At 34.2% G+C, this 17,688-nt stretch overlaps 2 protein-coding genes across 13 annotated transcripts in view; one reads left to right on the top strand and one right to left on the bottom strand.

Moving 5' to 3' along the window:
* Positions 1–17,688, top strand: part of LOC138318841 (cleavage and polyadenylation specificity factor subunit 2-like) — a 199,422-nt gene that overhangs the window by 17,670 nt on the left and 164,064 nt on the right. The window lies entirely within an intron of this gene.
* LOC138318844 (neuropeptide Y receptor type 2-like) overlaps positions 1–17,688 on the bottom strand; it is an 82,889-nt gene that overhangs the window by 2,942 nt on the left and 62,259 nt on the right. For 2 of the 12 annotated variants that reach the window (XM_069261593.1, XM_069261589.1), the window contains exon 3: positions 9,122–9,213. The exons of 6 other annotated variants lie outside the window; for them this stretch is intronic. The gene's annotated coding sequence lies outside the window, so the exon portion shown is untranslated. Of the gene's footprint in view, positions 1–5,476; positions 6,125–7,605; positions 8,058–9,121; positions 9,214–10,084; positions 10,104–17,688 lie in introns of those variants that run through there. 4 more of the 12 variants (XM_069261597.1, XM_069261591.1, XM_069261596.1 and 1 more) reach the window with 4 other exon arrangements.

The raw sequence follows: 17,688 nt of genomic DNA, 5'->3' as shown, positions 1-17,688 counted from the left end.
GTTGTTTCTCTTATGGCTGGCCATTTGCCTTTATTGTGTTGGAAACTGATCTCTTCTAGTTTGAAAATTGTTAACCCCATTCCCTCCTATGTTTGGGAATGTTGTCTTTAACTATTTATTTGAAAATTATCCCTCTTTATTATGTGTTGGAAAGTTGCCTTCCCTTTTATGTTAGATTGTATTAGGTCACCTGACCATAGGTGATGGTGACCTAATGCGATAGTGTTTTGTCCGTCACCGTGCATCGTGCGGCGTTCGTTAGCATTTTCTTGTGAACACAATAACTTACGTAAATATGCATCAACCTTAATGAAACTTTATATCTAGACTAACATTGGAAAGATCTCGGATGAGTTCGAAAATCAGCTTGATTCAATTGAAATTTATGGAGTTATTGCCCTTTGCACTAATAAATTATTGCAGGACCTTGTGAATGCGATAACTTGAGTAAATATAAACCAAGCTTAATGAAACTTTGTATGTAGACTAACATGGTAATATCTTGTACGAATTCAAAAATTAGCTTAATCAAACTGTAAATTAGGGAGTTATTGTCCGTTGAACTAATAATTATTTTGCACCTTGTGAACGCGATAACTTGAGTAAATATAAATTGAACTTGATAAAACTTTCTATGTAGACTAGCATTGGAAAGATCAAAGTTCAAAATTCAGGGTGATGCGACTGTAACATTCAGAGTTACTTAATTGTCCTTTACACATATGATTATTATTGGATATTGTGAACATGATAACTTAAGTAAATATGCACTCAGCTTCATGAAGTTTGTATTTAGACTAAAATCGGAAAAATCTCGGACAAGTTCGAAATTAGCCTGATCGACTGTTCTTGAAGGAGTTATTGCCCTTTGCACTAGTAATTATGATGGGACCTTGTGAACACTATAACTTGAGTAAATATTCACCCAGCTAAATTTAAACTTTGTATGTAGATTAACATTGGAAAGATCAGCTAGATCCTACTCTAACTTAATCACGGAGTTATTGACCTTTGCAATAGAAATTATTGCACCTTTTGAATTTTGAACATGATAATGGAAGTTAATATGCACCAATCTTAATGAAACTTTGTATGTTGACCTATTAGATCTATGTTCCTATTTTGTGAACAAAAGACATCAATTGGCTTGTAAATGACATTACTAATTTGTATCAAATATCAGGTGACCATTAAGGCCCATGGGCCTCTTGTAAAAATATGTGCATAAAAGCTATCTCTCCTTCATTGTGTTCCAAACTCTAATTAATTCCAGATTCTATAATAAATATGTGCTTAAAAGCTATCTCTCTTCATTGTGTTCCAAATTCTAGCTATTTCCCCATGTGTTGGGAAGTTATCTCCCCTTTTTGTGTTAAGTCTCTTGTAATGTTGTTTCCTATTTGTGTTTGGATAATGTCTCTCAGTGCATTGTACCTATTAAGATCTGTCAATTGTTGTTTGTATGGAAGTTATCTCCCTTTATGTATTTGACAGTTATCTCCCCTTATGTATTTAACAGTCATCTCTCATATGTGTCAGTCAGGGTGCTTGTCTTTGCTGTGTGTCAGAGTTGTGATCTCTTCTTTTTATGTGATGGAATACTGTCTCTCCTAAAGTTTCAAATTTATTGAAAATTAATTAGTTTCTTTTTGTGACACAGTTCGCTTTTTATGACAATTATTTCTTTTTACTGGTGTAGAATGGTACTGATATACTTCACAAAATATCACACAGGCTGCAGTATGCACAAGAAGAATCATGACTTAGTCCCTGGAGCCCAGAAGCCATATTAAACATTTGTAGTTTGTGGTCCTCTCAGTGTCTTTGACACGAATGGCCATTTACATAGCTGATCAAGTAACAATAAACAATGCCAGAGGTGCTGCTGTCACATTTGAGGTGATAGCTCTGTGTCTGTAAAACAGTTATTACTTATTCCTACCAAAAACAGATAAAATCATTCCATTACTGTATTTTACGATAAAAATACCAAGAAATTCAATGCAGAGTTGTGAAATTATCGGAAGAAAAAGGCATTAGCAACCGTTCATCACCTTGGAATCAAACTAACCCAATTCAACTCGATAAAGTGTTTCTCTGATAACAATCGGTGATACTCAAATAAAAAAACCAGTGTTGTAGAAAAAGAATTAATTCCTTTATAGGTTACACACATGACCTTGAGGGACACTGAAAACTGTTGAGAAACATTATGTCTTGTATCATTGGTCTTAAAATCAAATTACATGATAACAAATTACAAGTAATACAGTTTTGCAATAATGTAAAAACATCTCTGATTTGTTTTACGTCCTGTATGGAATGTCCCCAGATTGGTGTACAGACCCAAACCTAATCACCACCATCTACCCTATCATATCACCGCAGGGAAACCGTCCAGATCCGTCTCCAATCATATGTGAAATCACTTGGTATAACCTACTCTGAATCCTCCACAGAAAATGTCCAATTGTAGAATTCCTCTGATACATAAGGAAGATATTTATCGTATACTTTATGTTGATCATTTATTGATAACACAGATTCAATTTGAAGATAGTAATATTGTCATGCTTTGCTAACATAGTGTAATATTACTTTAATCATTTAAGAATTCGTTCGTCAGAGTTTAAATTTTAAATCTGATTGATAGGTATTACTTAGGCCTATCATATGATTACCTGATTATTGGGAAAATACATTTAAATAATGAAAAAAATATATGTACATGCATGAGCACTCATGTAAGAAGTCTTTTCGATATAGGTATACATATATGTATACATGAATGTTTTAATGGAAATAATAAAAATATTAATGGAGTATCAAGAGAATGCCTGTTCTATCACATGGCCAAATAAACATATAACTTACAGGGAGGAAGAAGAGGAATGTCTATATATCACTAGGATTTATCACTGGTATAACTAATATGACTGATATAGAAATTCCCATTAGTTGTATGACTTTTGACTTTTCTTTCTATTTCAAAAGATTGAAAATGATACAGTTCATCTGTTACTTATAGAGTTATTGAGTTCCAGACTAGGTTAGAAATGATTACTTGATATTCTAATAGGTCAAGACACCTACTAAGAAACAGTGGAGTTTTTGGGTGCTTTATGGAATCATCATACAATAAAATTTAGTGATGTCACCTCCTAATTCAATTTTATATGTATTAATATCTTAGAATCCAAAAACATTGTAATAGTTAATACCTAGTAAAAATTTCAGGTAAGGGAATCTATGTTTTAACTTGAGGAAGTCTTGTGTAATAGTCATAAGGTATACATAGAAAATATCACATTGATTATACTCAAAAAGTCACTTTAAAAACCTTTTTTTTTATCATAAATATCTTAAAATATTGACAGAAAAAAATTGTTTGCAAATCATTTTTCTGAGAATGGCTGCACTCTTGGCTTCTTTGCACTGCTGTTATTTTTTACCATTAAGGGATTCTTCTGAGGTTTCAGTCCTATTGAAGTCTCATTTCCACATAAATCAAAGAAGTTATGAGATTTTCAAATAAAATGTATCAATGTCTGCAGCAAGTTCCCAGTTGCAAATTTTGTCAAAAAATTGCATTTCTATTTTTAGTGGATTTTTTTTATAAGGGGATTTTAAGAAATGGCCCATTTGGCGGCCATTTTAAAATTGTGTCTTTTTTCGCTTTGAGAAGAGCCACAGTTTTGCCATTTTTTACTGAAACTGTTTTTACTTAAATCATCACTGCGCCAGTATTTTTAGCTGTATCGCTATTTTTTGCTGTAAATCTTTATTGGGTTCGTGGTAATTAAAAATTTTGAGCATAAATGTGTGAAATGATACATTTTTGTCACATAGTTTTTAAATTTAATGGTAATTTGAGCACTTTTATTTTTTACTCTAAAATACTGAAAAATAACAAATATTCAAATGGGGCAAAAAAGTAAGCACAAAGACCCCCCCATTTTTCTGCCTGATTTAGAAAGAACAACCCTTTCCTTGTTGATATGCAAAATATTAACAAAAGTTCAATACCAGAACTTTTTCTACAAAGGGTTAAATGTGGCAAAAATGACTGAAAATTGTGTATTTTGTAGCTAAAAATTAAGGGGTAGGGGTAGCATATGTTGTTATTCTGAGAAAAAATATTAGTCCTATTAATCAAAACTGGGATATTTTTAAAGAAGACTACTGGAAAATAAAGTCTACAAACATTCATACATATCAAACACCTCATTAGGAAATTATGGTATAATCTCCTTGTGTACATGGTCAAAACGACAAAATTCCCATTAAATCCAATATTTTGTCAACTAGGTATCTTTGAGTGACAATAGCTCAAAAACAAGCAAACAGACATATGTTTTTTCTTCCAATTTCTTTTATGGTATGAACTCCTATTTCCAAAAATCTATCCAAGAAAAAAAGTGTAATACAAGAAAATTTTGACTTCCCAGAGGAGTACATCCTTAATTCTTGTTTAAAGTATAAAGAGTGCAAGTTCAATGAATCAATGCTGATTATACCTGAGCTCAAATAAACTTTGCACTGATCGAAAATTAAATCTCAATCGTTACCACACAAGCTTTAGAACTGAATTGATTTGATGATGTTCCTTAAGTATTAATGCCTGAATCAACATCCAACCTTTCATTATCGGAGATTTCTAAGCTCGGTGTGGCTGTGAATTATTGAGAAGTTATTGTGATTTAGGAAAACACAATTATGGTTTAAAAATATTGTATCTACCGTTAGTGCTGGAAAGGAAATTAACCCAAAGGAAATAGAAAATAATTCAATTATTCAATGATTCTGTGCCTTATCCAAGGTCTTAACTTTTGTCTCATTATGCAATTTTCTCCATTTTTGTAGCACCTGTAAGCTACTAAGTTAAAAACAGTCGCTGTTCTATTTAAAGATCTAAATCATCATACAATCTACACTGAAGTTTGAAGTAAAAATACCTAGGATGTCAGAAAGACTCAACGACTTTGTATATCAACATTATAATAAGGTGAAACCTTTGGGTTGCAATTTTGAAACTCAAGTTTGACTATTATTAGGTACTGTAGGTGGGTGGTTATTGTCCTGGTACTCTGGTTTTCCAATGTCTACAAAGCCTGGTGTATCAATAAATAAGCCTGTCTGTAAAAAGGAACACAAAAATCTAATGCAAATCAACAATATAGGCCTTATAACTTCAGGAAGGTTTATTCATCTCCAGATTTTGATATAAAGCTATCAGAAATATAGGTGCAATCACCAATTTCCATAAATGATAGATGTTGTAACATACTGGTGATATACATAGATTCCTAACATGGCACCACACCATTGGAAACAAATTACTGTATAATTAAGCCAGCAGGATATTTTTACACTGCAATAGTACAGAAAAAAAAGTTTGGCTCCTGAGATGTTATAATTGACCAATTAGATAGGTGTTACTAGCCATCTATACCAGGGATGTGCCAATGAACTGTACCGCTGTATCAATGGTTTCTTGTTTTCTCATTGAGGTCCAGGCCCTTCAGTCAGTAGACCACACATGGGTTCATCTCCTAGTCACTGCTGATAGGTTTACCAGGCCCCTGTAGTACAGACACAGTAAGATAATATGGACTGAATGTGTGTACGATGACAGACTGACAGACACCACTTCAGGTGGCGGTTACCCTGACCAACTTTCAGGCATTCATTGATAATTACTGCCAGAAAAAAAATGTGTTCACCGATCACTCTCCAATGCTGCAAACATAATTCTCACTTTCCTCATTACTCATAATTCTCACTTTCCTGCTTCCTAAATGTTTAGCATCCATTCTGATGCATTCTGTATGCACAGTAAATAGTATACATTCTCCTTTGTATTGACTACCATACAGTACAGGAACATTATTGTGTAATGGTAGTTAATATCTGTGTGTCATTAGCCCAGTCATTACCACTCTTTCAACAGTCCTCCCTCTTAGTTCTCTTGTCATCATAGAATCCTGGTCTCTTAATGAATAACTTACCTTAGATGATCCTCGTCTGTATAAAAAGTATCAAAACAAACATGCTTTGGGCATGTTGCAATCAAAGCATGCCACAGTTTCAGATTGAAACTTTTACAACTTTCGGGTTGATGGGGAAAAAAAAATTAAAAATATGCTTGCAATCTCCAATTCCTTTTATCTAGGTTGTGAATTCATACCTCCTCATCGACTTGTTGAAAATCCTACTTTTTAACTGTTCGTCTTTTTACCCTATAGTCATACAAATTTGACTGAGGTAATGTAGTTAGATTTATTACCTTTACATGATATTTTGATCATCGATCTATACACAAATACCAATCTTAAAATCACAATAACAATAAAAGATGCAATCAATTGAAATTCTGCATCTTCTGTAGTTCCCAAAGCTTATCTAGCCAAGTTATATGGAAAATCCACATCTCTGATAGTTCCCAATGTTTATCTAAGCTGTTTTATGGAAATTTTACATCTTCCAAAGTTCCCAATTCTTATCTAAGCTGTTTTTGTAAGAACCCATTGTTCCTCAGATAACTTAATTATTCTTGGAGGATGTTGTAACTCCTGACTAAACCTAAAATGTTCTGTCTTGGTATCTGAATAGTTTTGGGCATGTCCTTCTCCTGTCGTCTTTATCACCCGTTCATAGTTTCTACATCGCTGTATAATCTGTCATCCCATCCCTGTGCGTAAATCGACATTTCATGGACAAAGTTTTGTTTTGTATCATTGTTTTATTTAGGAATAGGCAACAAATCAGAAGTTTGTAGTGAGATGCAGACACATTGGCCTATTGTTTCATTTTCATTATTGAATTTCTACTTGTTTCCTTTGATCTTGTGTTGCCTTTAACGATTGTGACTGGGATATAATATTTTATAAAGTCTGAAGTCTTTCCACATATAACTACGGCGTAACAATCAATAAAATGTGTGTATATATTGAATGTCAGAAATCCATACACTAATGACACTTCTTCAGATGTAATGTTATTGGAATGATGTATTTGGTCTTTAGATTTTTCTTATACATCTTTCTGATAAATATTGTAATTTTATGATACAAATGGGAAAACACTGGGTTCATTTTTTATATAAACTTTTTGAAAGAAAAGATCTTTTCAATGTAAAAACTTCATCAAGAAAAGCTTATAATTAAAGCTGATAACTTCTGGAATATACAAACTTTTCTGAAAGTTGGGCATCATTCACAAATGCTGTCAATAAATCAGTGGGTTGACATACATTGCTAACATGAAATCTTCTTACTGTTATATATAAATAAATTTTCAAAATTATTTTTGAAAGTTACAGCTGACATTTTGCTAAAGATATCAATTACATTTCAATAAGGTTAATAGTTTTGATGTTTCCAACATTATCAAAAAGAAAAAGACTAATCAATGAAAAGATAAAAAAAAAATATGTGAAATATTTTCAGAAGTTAACAATTTAAATGAAAACATGTTTCTCATTGTAAAAGTATCAAATGAAATTAGTTTACTTACTTTAAAGTGAGTTGAAATTAGTTGACCTAAGTTTGATAGAATTGAAGTTAGTTGACTTGTTTTGAAGTGAGTGTAAATTAGTTGACTTACTTTTGAGTGAGGCATACCTGTGGTAAAATCCATAGTAGATCCATGTTACTAGCTGTCAGTACTGTAGTGTAACTGACCAACACTTTAACACTCCTCAGGTTTTATCACGATCATTAATTACACTAGCACCCACCAGTCTACTAGTCCCTAATAAATGGATTTACAGGCATTAAACTAAGTGTCACAGCTGGTAGATGTGTATAGTCAACCCACATGATGTTTTCAGGTTTCACGGTATTGGCTAGTAGAGCACAATGTGACGATTTGATGCTGAGTTTTGTTTGATGAGAGCTGTGCTGATACCGTCCCTCAGCAGTGACTAGAAGGCTACTATTTAGCCTGTAACACTGCAGCAGTGGTACCAGTATCGACACTGACAATGGTGCAGTTCATACACTACAGCCAGCCAAACCAGTCGTTTGGTGACCATTTTGTATTTTTATGTGTCCTGGATCGTAATGTATTTTACAACAAGATTAGAGGGTGTTGAATTCATATGATATCAGATGTAAGTAAGGTGTCGTGGGACATCTGTTACAGCCGTTAGGGGAGGCATTAGTGAAGCTGATCCGGAGGCTGGGCTGACAGCTGGCTATACACACTCCCTCAGGAGGAACATATTCCATCTAATTTACATTTAAACTTATACTGTTACTTCCACATCAGGACATAGCTGGTGATTTTATGTTTAACCCTGATCAAATCAATAGTTGTTCTTTTTGATAAGACTTTATTGTTGACACTAAACTGCTAGTAACTTTCTTCTGTGGTTTGTTTTTCCAAACAAAATGGGCAGATCAACTACGTCCTGTAGTATACACTTCATTCATAAAACAATACTTATCAGTAAAAGTTACTGTCTCCGCCGTTTTGTGTCGTAAAAATAATCAATAGTTTGTGTATAGAAAACCAGAAGATTAAGAATTTTTTTCCCGATTTCTTCCCAGAAATCTAATTAACAGTAGCATTCTCAGACAAAAACTTGACTTGCCTATAGAAGTTTGTAAATTCCAAACGTGACCTTAGACTGTTTAGATACTTGCAATAGATCTGTATTATCATTGGAATTCCTCAGTTACGCTTTCTTTCAAATGTTAAACTAATAAAATGAAATCAAAGAAAAGAAAACAAAAGGATCATTATGTTCATTTTATGATAAATAACATCTAATACATTACATTGAATGGAAGTTTTACCAATCATATGGTTTTTGAACTTCATTTAAAATTCTTTTCAATTACAAAGTATACATGCAGTATCTTTCATCTTTCCTTCAAATGAAATATATGCAATACAATATATATGTATTATCAATTTTTTTTCTAAGATGTTCTATTTTTTTTTATTATTATTTTCATGAAGATCACTTATATGAACTGTTTCCTAAGATGAGGTTGTCTGGTAAGAAATATGAAATTGGACAGAGATAAATTCCTGTTGTCATTAGCTTACCAACAGGGGGTTAAATAATATTAAGATTTAATGAAGTAGGAGCAATTCCATTAGCAATTTTTACCTTTTCTAATGAAGATTTTTTGTTTTTTTAAATAGTCGTTATACGCATCAATCCATCATGGAGTCATTGTCCTCTGACAGATACAGGTGCTCCTGGCGGAGAGAAACATGTAAATTCATAAAAAAATTGTACAAACTGATAAAGAAAACAGTGGGGATCATTAATGGTGCTGGGGAAGGCATTGATAACGGGAGTTTCTGTGTAGAAGTTATCAATAATATAATTACCATGGGGAAGATTGTGAGGGGAAAAACATGTGTAGAGTTAGGTGGTCTGTTATTGCATACTGATTTATATGGAGCTTTCCTCTGTACATTATATTCTTGGGAACACGTGGAGAATTCAAGGCTCACATATAAATACTAAAGAATCATGTGGCTTAAAGAATTCATACATGAAACCAAACCTACAAAAATGTCTTTCAAATTTTCTGTTGTGTGAGGTTAAACTAATTAACGACAGGTATCGATAGTTATGTTAACAGTGTTAATTTACTGTATTGACATACTGGCACCTGAAGTTGAAAGACAATAACACTATGCTTTATTTTTGTTATACTATTTGGATGATGGATGTGTATTTGTCATTTTTGTAGCATTTTGATATGATTTTTGACTTTGTTCCTCCTAGCTGTGGGTAAATTTCCTGGTTAATGAGTGTGTGACGGCCAGTCAATCATGAGATATACAGAGTCGGAAAAAAAACAAATCTAATGTATCTTAATGGTTGGAAAACTAATGGCATACCTAACCTCCTAATGTTAATGTTTACATCATGACTCAAGATAATTAGGGTCAATTTTGTATAAACTGTAACCACTTTAGCATATAGCTGCTACTTTATAAACCACAAATTCATAAAGATCTAATATAAACTGATAGCTTTGATACCCGCCATAACCAAACATCTATCATTGCTATCCATCTTCTACTGAAAGGAGTGGCATTAGAATAATACATTTACCGTGACATGCGAGACCCTGTTCAATTTCACAGTGTATTTCTAGTTGATGGTGGCCATGATAAGTTTCCTTTTCCAGCTCCAGCATCATCTGGTGTCAGTTTTACGTGATGTGATTCTGTTTAAAGTTATTAATGGTAATCTAGAGTTATAGGATGAAAGGTTAGAACCCGGAAACTATTACAGTTATCATAAGTCCCATAAACACACACAAAACAGTAGAACTTTGTTGAAAACAAACAGCTATAGAAAACGAGCTTATAATTCCTGTGAAGTTTTCCTGGGTATATTATGGATTAAGCTATTGGTGTTTGGGCCATAAAGATGAAAATAGACTCCCAAACAATTCTGTTTATCGCAAGTAGAGTACAGATGTACCATTACAGTAACATCATGTGAAAAAAAATATTTCGATCATTTTTGCTCAGGTATTAAAAGCAAGGTATTCAGTTTTTCATTTTCATATTTTCACTTAGCTCAAGTATTTAAAGTAGGATAATCTATAAAATGTTTGCTATGGGTTAGAAATACTTTCCTTGACATTTTTTCCATCAGATCTTAATGTAACAAGAGAAATGTGGCTCTAGGGAATGTCGATAAAATACTGGTAAATCTGTGTAATTTGTGTAAAAATACAATTTTCATTCATACTTTGTTTGAAGTTTACAAATGAAATGGTTAGACGATAACTACCAGCAGGCTAACATGACATTGATATTCAAAGATGGACAGTCAGAGCTGGGTATAACAGCCACTCATAGCACAAAGAAGAAAGACTGTCATCAAGTGGTCATACACATGGTGAAATGGTATTATATTGGACTTAGCCATTTGGGAGTCCAGGAAGGTGGTCTTATTACGGAGATGGTCAATGTACACAAATGGTTGCTATGGCAGGATTTACTATACATGGATCATTTCCCTACAAGGCTTATTGCAACATCATTGAAGGAGCAGCATGTTTCTTAGATTTAACTAATCTAATTCATTCATAATTTATTGATTTCTTCAAGTTGTTTGTTTTTAGAAGAATCTTTAGATTAGCTTACAAGTCTCAAAAGGTTACTGGGGCGGTCTGGTACCGTCTGGTACAAGGTTGGACGTACTTATCTTTCTTTTACAGCAGTGCGGTGGATAAGCTTTCTAGCCACAATGTCCAGATAGATATTTAATTTGTCTATGAACATTCAAAATTATCAACATTGGACTTGGAAGTTTGCTATATTTGGCTGTTCTTTGCTGTAATACTATGACATTAATGTTGTTTTATCTGCTAGACAGTTTTACTGCTAGGATAGTTACACAAAGAATTACAATCTGTAACGACAGATATAAATAAACTCAGAGCTGCTGCTTTGGATAACAAAATATAATGACTTAGAAATGTACAACATCAGTGGAGCTAGAGATTTTATATCTGTTCTAGTTATCCAGCAGAACAAAGGGAGATCACTAGGATATAGAACAGCCATACCGAACATATGGACCAAGTACGTAACCCCAGAAAAGGCTACAATGTGAAGTCGGACCAAGTATGTAACCCCAGAAAAGGCTATAATGCTAAGTCGAACCAAGTGGGTAATCCTACGAAGGGCCTGAAGTACTCATACACACAGAGCTAAACATTGTCAGCATTGAATCTGCCTATTTCACTTAATAGATTTATCACAGGCTTATGGAGCTCACAGCCACTCATTTGGTCATGTGGTTATGGAGAACATGGCTAACCATTTACATAAGAGAAACAGTCACAGTTGGAATCTTATTGGTGCTGGTGACCATTTCCTAGAATTAATTGGCCACACACATGACAACAATTGTGCCACTTTACTGTGGCCATAAACTGGTGGTTGAAACACTTGTCCATTGGCCTGACGTCCAGTGGATGTCCAGTTGGGTCAGTAATGGTGACCAGTAATGGGCCTAGTGTTGATAATTATGAGTGAGTTGTGCTTAACCCAATTATCCCCAGAATCACAGTCCACCTACTTGGCCGCTGGAATCACTACTAATAACATCACTAGATTTGAGGTAATAATTGAGAAAACACACTCCAGTCTGGCTGGTATATAGCTGATTTCTGAATTCGACTGTGTCAACCAGCAAGTCTACATTAATTTCTTGGGGGGAAATGCCACGCTTGTGTTCTCAGAAAGCGACCATTCAGTATGTTCAGTGAAGAGTTTATTGTAGACATGATAATTACTACAAATTGTAGTGGTTTGTTCCCCCACCCCATCTATATTTTAGCCTTTTAGATAAGACAAAAGTTTTTCCAGGCATTTGTCAATCAGTTTGCTATCCTACTGAGAAAACCCATCATAATTTGAAAGTATTTGTGTCCAAATGAAAGATCTTTGAATAAATTGCCTTGTACATTATTTTCATCTTCAATGCTGGTCATTGCTGATTGGTTATGAGGCTGTCCTTAATTGCCTATCAGGCTGCTGTGCTCCATCATGTAAACCATTGATACCTGGACTGAGGCACTGTTTCCAACAATTTCACTACAAATTAGGAAATTGTGCTTTTCTCAGGAAATGATTTAGAATTGGCCTTATGTGACCAGCTCCCCAGTATGATACAAAGATCCTATATGATATGATGATAGTCATATAGTCATAACTCTCACCATCGCCCCAATCTGGCCATCTCCCTAGTACATAACAATCAAAGATATATAACCTTGACTGTGCTAATCTTGCTGTGCTTCATACTTGTTGAGTTGCTTATTAAGTCCTAGATATAGATTTCCATCACACAATAAGGAGCAAAATAATAACAGCTGAACAGTTGTTACAAAGAAGGGATAGATTAAAGATGCAGGCTTATACAGACACAATGGTCTGGTTTGGTTAAACGTTCACAGCCTTTGTCATCTAAGGATGTGTCAGGGTTAGATGTTTGAGGAAAACTGGAGTAACCAGAGAAAAAAACCACCAAACAGGTGTCAGTACCTGGCAACTACCCCAGATAGGATTTGAACTCTTGACCCAGAGGTGGAGGGCTTGTGGATATGTGTTGGACATCCTGCGTGGCCCTTGGTACAATAGTAGGGAACCATACGAATGGTGACTTGGTGTTATTAGTTGGTCATTTTGCTTTTGATGTTATCACCAAGATTGGTTCTTCTGTTGATTCAAACAGAGTTACAAATGGGTTTCTGTGTGGTGATATTGTTGACATTCTAAAGGTTGTTGTTAGGCCAAAAGCATTAAAGTCTGTTGCTTTTTGAATGTAAAGAAAGTGAGTATCTTTTAAGGTTGTTTGACTACAACATACTTCAATAGTTCTCATTCACAAGAGACAGTGTGACTCTACCATACATTTCCAACGTTAAGCTATTACCAGGAAATCTATCTGTGTTCCTTCTGTCCTTGCCCTCCTACTCTTGATCAGACAGTAATCCCAGTTATAGATTACCATAGGTGACACTGATCCAAGTCCTTCCTACTGCTGTGTGGTAGTGCCTAGCTTATTACAGAGGCTGAGGCAGGCTTTAGAGGTTCCATTGAGATACAGACAGAGCTTGTTTAACCAAATCACTTCACAGATAACTCACCAGATATTGCTTACAACATAGTAACGCTTGCCTTCTGATGGTATAAATCAAGGGCATATTATTTCATCAATGTCTTTTGCAGCTGAAATGGCTGTGTGGGCTTGATAAATTAAACACTGTTGTCAGCACAAAATTAAGCAATAAAGCGATGTTTTGCTTTTGGGCAAAGCTCTCTTGTCTAAGATAGAGCCTCGTCTGGGATGGGCATATCATGTCAGTCACTATGTGTTCTGTCTGAAAACCTGAATGAATCTCAGTCTAATTGTTACAATCACTTGTAACTTAGGAATCGTCATTAAAACCAAATGTTTCTGTTACAAGGGCTTTTTGTAACCTAGGAATTGTCATTAAAAGGAACTCTTTTGTTACCGTATTTTACCACAAATAAGACTCCCCACCTAGAGAAGAAATAAAGTTAAAAAATGTTGTGGGGTCTCATTTGCAGACAACGCCCTTGACAATATCGATCTAGTAGGTCGCCATCTTGGATTTTTTTCATTTTTAAATGTCTGTCATATGTTTTAACAGTCGTAAGTCACGGTACAAGCAATCTTGCCCATACCTTAGATGCAAACTCAAAAATCTCTCTGTAGCAAACAAAATGATATTTTTCATTGGTTTTATGTGCAGAATGAGGTTTCATGCAAGTGTTGAAATACTGTTATCTGTCATAACTGACATGGATTTCTTCATTAGTTTATAGGATATTAAGTGTTGTGATGGTTATGAACCAGAATTTAAAGGAGGGAAATGCTGGATGGGCCGAATTAGCCAGGATAAGGTTTTGGTGCAGGTATCGTAATACTGCTATCTGTCACAACTGACATTGATTTCTACAATCATTTTGGATTATAATTAATGTGATGGGTACCGGTGTGGACAATCATTTAAACGGGGGAAAATGCTGAATTTTGAAAATTCCAAGAGGCCCAATGGGCTGAAAAGTTAAGTTATGTAATGACATTGCTAAATTTTATAATACAAGGAACCTGAATTAAATCAACAAAATTCCAGAGGTGATGTTTGCTGTTCTCAAACAGCTCTTGTTATCAAGTATGATTCATGTTCTTAAATTGTCCAGCATTAAACGATTAAACATCAATTGACGGATCACCTGCTGTCAATCAAACATCACATGACTTTTGACATTTTTTTTATTGTGAATGTCACAATGTTTGCTCTAACATTGAATGGAAACACGTGTGCAAGCACGAGGCATGACTACATACTTTCTGGCGATTGGTCAAGAATACAATACTCTAGGAGAATCTTTAGACTACAGTTATTTTCTATTGGCTAATATGTAAGATGTATAATGTAAAATCAGTTCATTGTGGTGTGAAATATAACTTTGAATGGGTAGTTTTTGATAGATTTCTTAGGTCTTCGAAGGTTCATGTGGATATTCAGGTAGTACCTTACATAATACTTCAGATCTATGTATATATATACTACTTGAAAATGTTTTAAGATTAACCTCTGTTTAATCATTCAATTACATTATCTCTTAATTCATACGTAGAAAAAAAGAAATCTATATGATGTTTGTTGGAAATGCCTGCAGGAAGTCACCAGTGTTCTTTGATGAAAGGGGAATCTGAAGAATAATGTATGGCTTTGGCTTTAAGTCTGGAGTAATTATATATCAATACAACAGTTTGTACAGTTTTATAAGAGGTGTGTTTCCCCACAGTAGGAGATCTCTACATACCATAAACATCTTTACTAAGGTGTGATCCCTCATGTAATTTAAATCAGTTTGTACAATAATAGTTACATCTTTCCTCTGTCATCAGATGGGTTTGTAGATAACAATTAACCCCCAGTTATTCTAAGTTAGGAGGAGGAAGTCTGTGTCATCATAATGGTAATATCTTGTAATCTATATTTATCCAGTAATTATTTTGATTTTTATGAGTTGTCACCACTTTTAATAAATCATTTGTCTGTCGTTGGAATACAAGGCACTGACTTTCCAATTCAATGAACAAATATCATTTCTAAACTATGAACATTTTTTCGGAGTTAAACCAATTTATTTAACAGGTTGATATTGAAGTTCTGTATCTGTAAATCAATTATAATATTTGAACTTATCTAACGTGATGCTACCCAAATTTTCAGTTTACAATCTAAACTAACAATAACTGCCCTGAACAAAAATTAAGGTGCTTAACAGTAACTGTGACAATTTTCACATGTCATATTCGTTCCTGTTGCTTATTTCTCAATTAAACATGAAAATAATGAAATTGTGAAAAAATCTGGGAAACGACGCCGTGCGATAACCCTACAAACACCATATATTTTAAAACAAGGAAAGCAATTGATGAATGGGATATTTTTGACAGATATGTGACTTAATAAGCTAAAAAAAATTGAACTTTCCTTAAATGAATTCAAACAGTTTTTTTCATGTCTAGATATTTATTAATCAAATCAAATTTAGGGGATGTACCATTTAGGGTACTCAAAACTGCTGAAACACAGGGCTGGACAGGACATGCTTCAAAGCTTCAAATTTGTGAATTAAAAGTGCCTATATCCATCTTATTTCAGTAAATCTCTTCACATTTTTTTTCTCTCCCAGTATTGTTGAAGTCAATTGAATTGTGTCAAATGGACAAATAGCTTATAAAGTGTAATCTGCCCTTGTCTTATTGGCATCTCGGTCTATTCTAGCTTAAGTATATGGCATTTTCCTTTGTAATTACAGTATTCAAAACCTGTATAATGTGAAAACCTGTCTATACTGACCAAATATGATGGTACTAATGGCATCCTGTCTAGTCAAAGCATACCATATAAAAAATTGACCTAGCTTTAATGCTATGGGATCAAAAGGAAGTGACCTTGAAATGACCTTGTTATTGGGGCACCTATCACAAAGTATCTAGTAGGAGCTGTAAGTTACTGATTGTAGACAATAAGGCAGCAAAGGTCAAATCACAACACGACTTTGAAATTAGAACAGCTGCCTGTAATTATCATAGAAAAAATAATAAGAATAAATAGTCATGTGATATAGACAGAGTTTGTAATGCTTTGATGTGTGTGAGCTGTGTAGAGAAGAGATATTGAGGATTGATAGGTTTGAAATGATGTATTTACAGAAATGATTTATGTGATATCAATGATAGATGTAGGCCTACACCTGTCTCTGACATACCGTACTGCCTTAGGTACATCATTGCAAGGGTGATCTGTGTTTATATAGGGTATATTGGTAGGTATAATCTATTCTCTGAGGTCCAGTATCTGGACACTCTGGGGAATCATACATCCTACCATGACCACTACTGCCTATAATCTGGCCATTTCTGACATGGAACTATAGTTGTCCACTGAGGAATGGATGGAAGTCCTCAATGTTAAAGTCAGCTTTATGGTATGATTGTCATGACAGCTATGATTTGCTGACCTTTCCTGTCAGAAGGGTGAAAAGGGCATGGTGTGGTAAGAGAAGACGACTTTGATGAGACTAGACAGCCATTTCTGTTACTGTAAAGCTGTTGTTTATACTTGTACTTCAGACAAGTTAATTGGTATACCAGCAACTTTACTTGTCATATTATTTAGACTAGTCCCTCTCTTGGACAGATTGATCTCATCTTTAATGAGCATCTTCGTTGGCATCTATTGTGACGCCATTATTTTGAGAGAGAAAGAGTACGTATGATATAGTGCTCCCAAATATATGACGTCACAATCAATACTTACCCGCATTAAGGCAGATGGAATCTCTATGGAATGACTTTAATGGTAGATGACAAAAAGGTCTTTGCTCTTCACCTGCATATTTATATAAAACACAGACAATATTTGCAGAATTTTGCCTGCGTTAAATATATTTCTACTTATTTTCGATGACCCACAATAGCGATGATTGCATTATATGTAAACTAAGTTGTGGAGAGACGTGAAAGGGTTAGAGTTTCCGAGAAAATTTGAATATATCTATTATTGAAAATATTAGAACTTTAAACTAATTGTAAAAAATGATGCAATGAAAGATCAATTAACTATGCTATGTCATTGTTGATGT

This window comes from Argopecten irradians, chromosome 3 (genome assembly GCF_041381155.1).
Source record: "Argopecten irradians isolate NY chromosome 3, Ai_NY, whole genome shotgun sequence".
Lineage (NCBI taxonomy): Eukaryota > Metazoa > Mollusca > Bivalvia > Pectinida > Pectinidae > Argopecten > Argopecten irradians.
The sequence above is the reverse complement of the archived record's forward strand: the minus strand, read 5'-3'. Positions and strand labels throughout refer to the sequence as shown.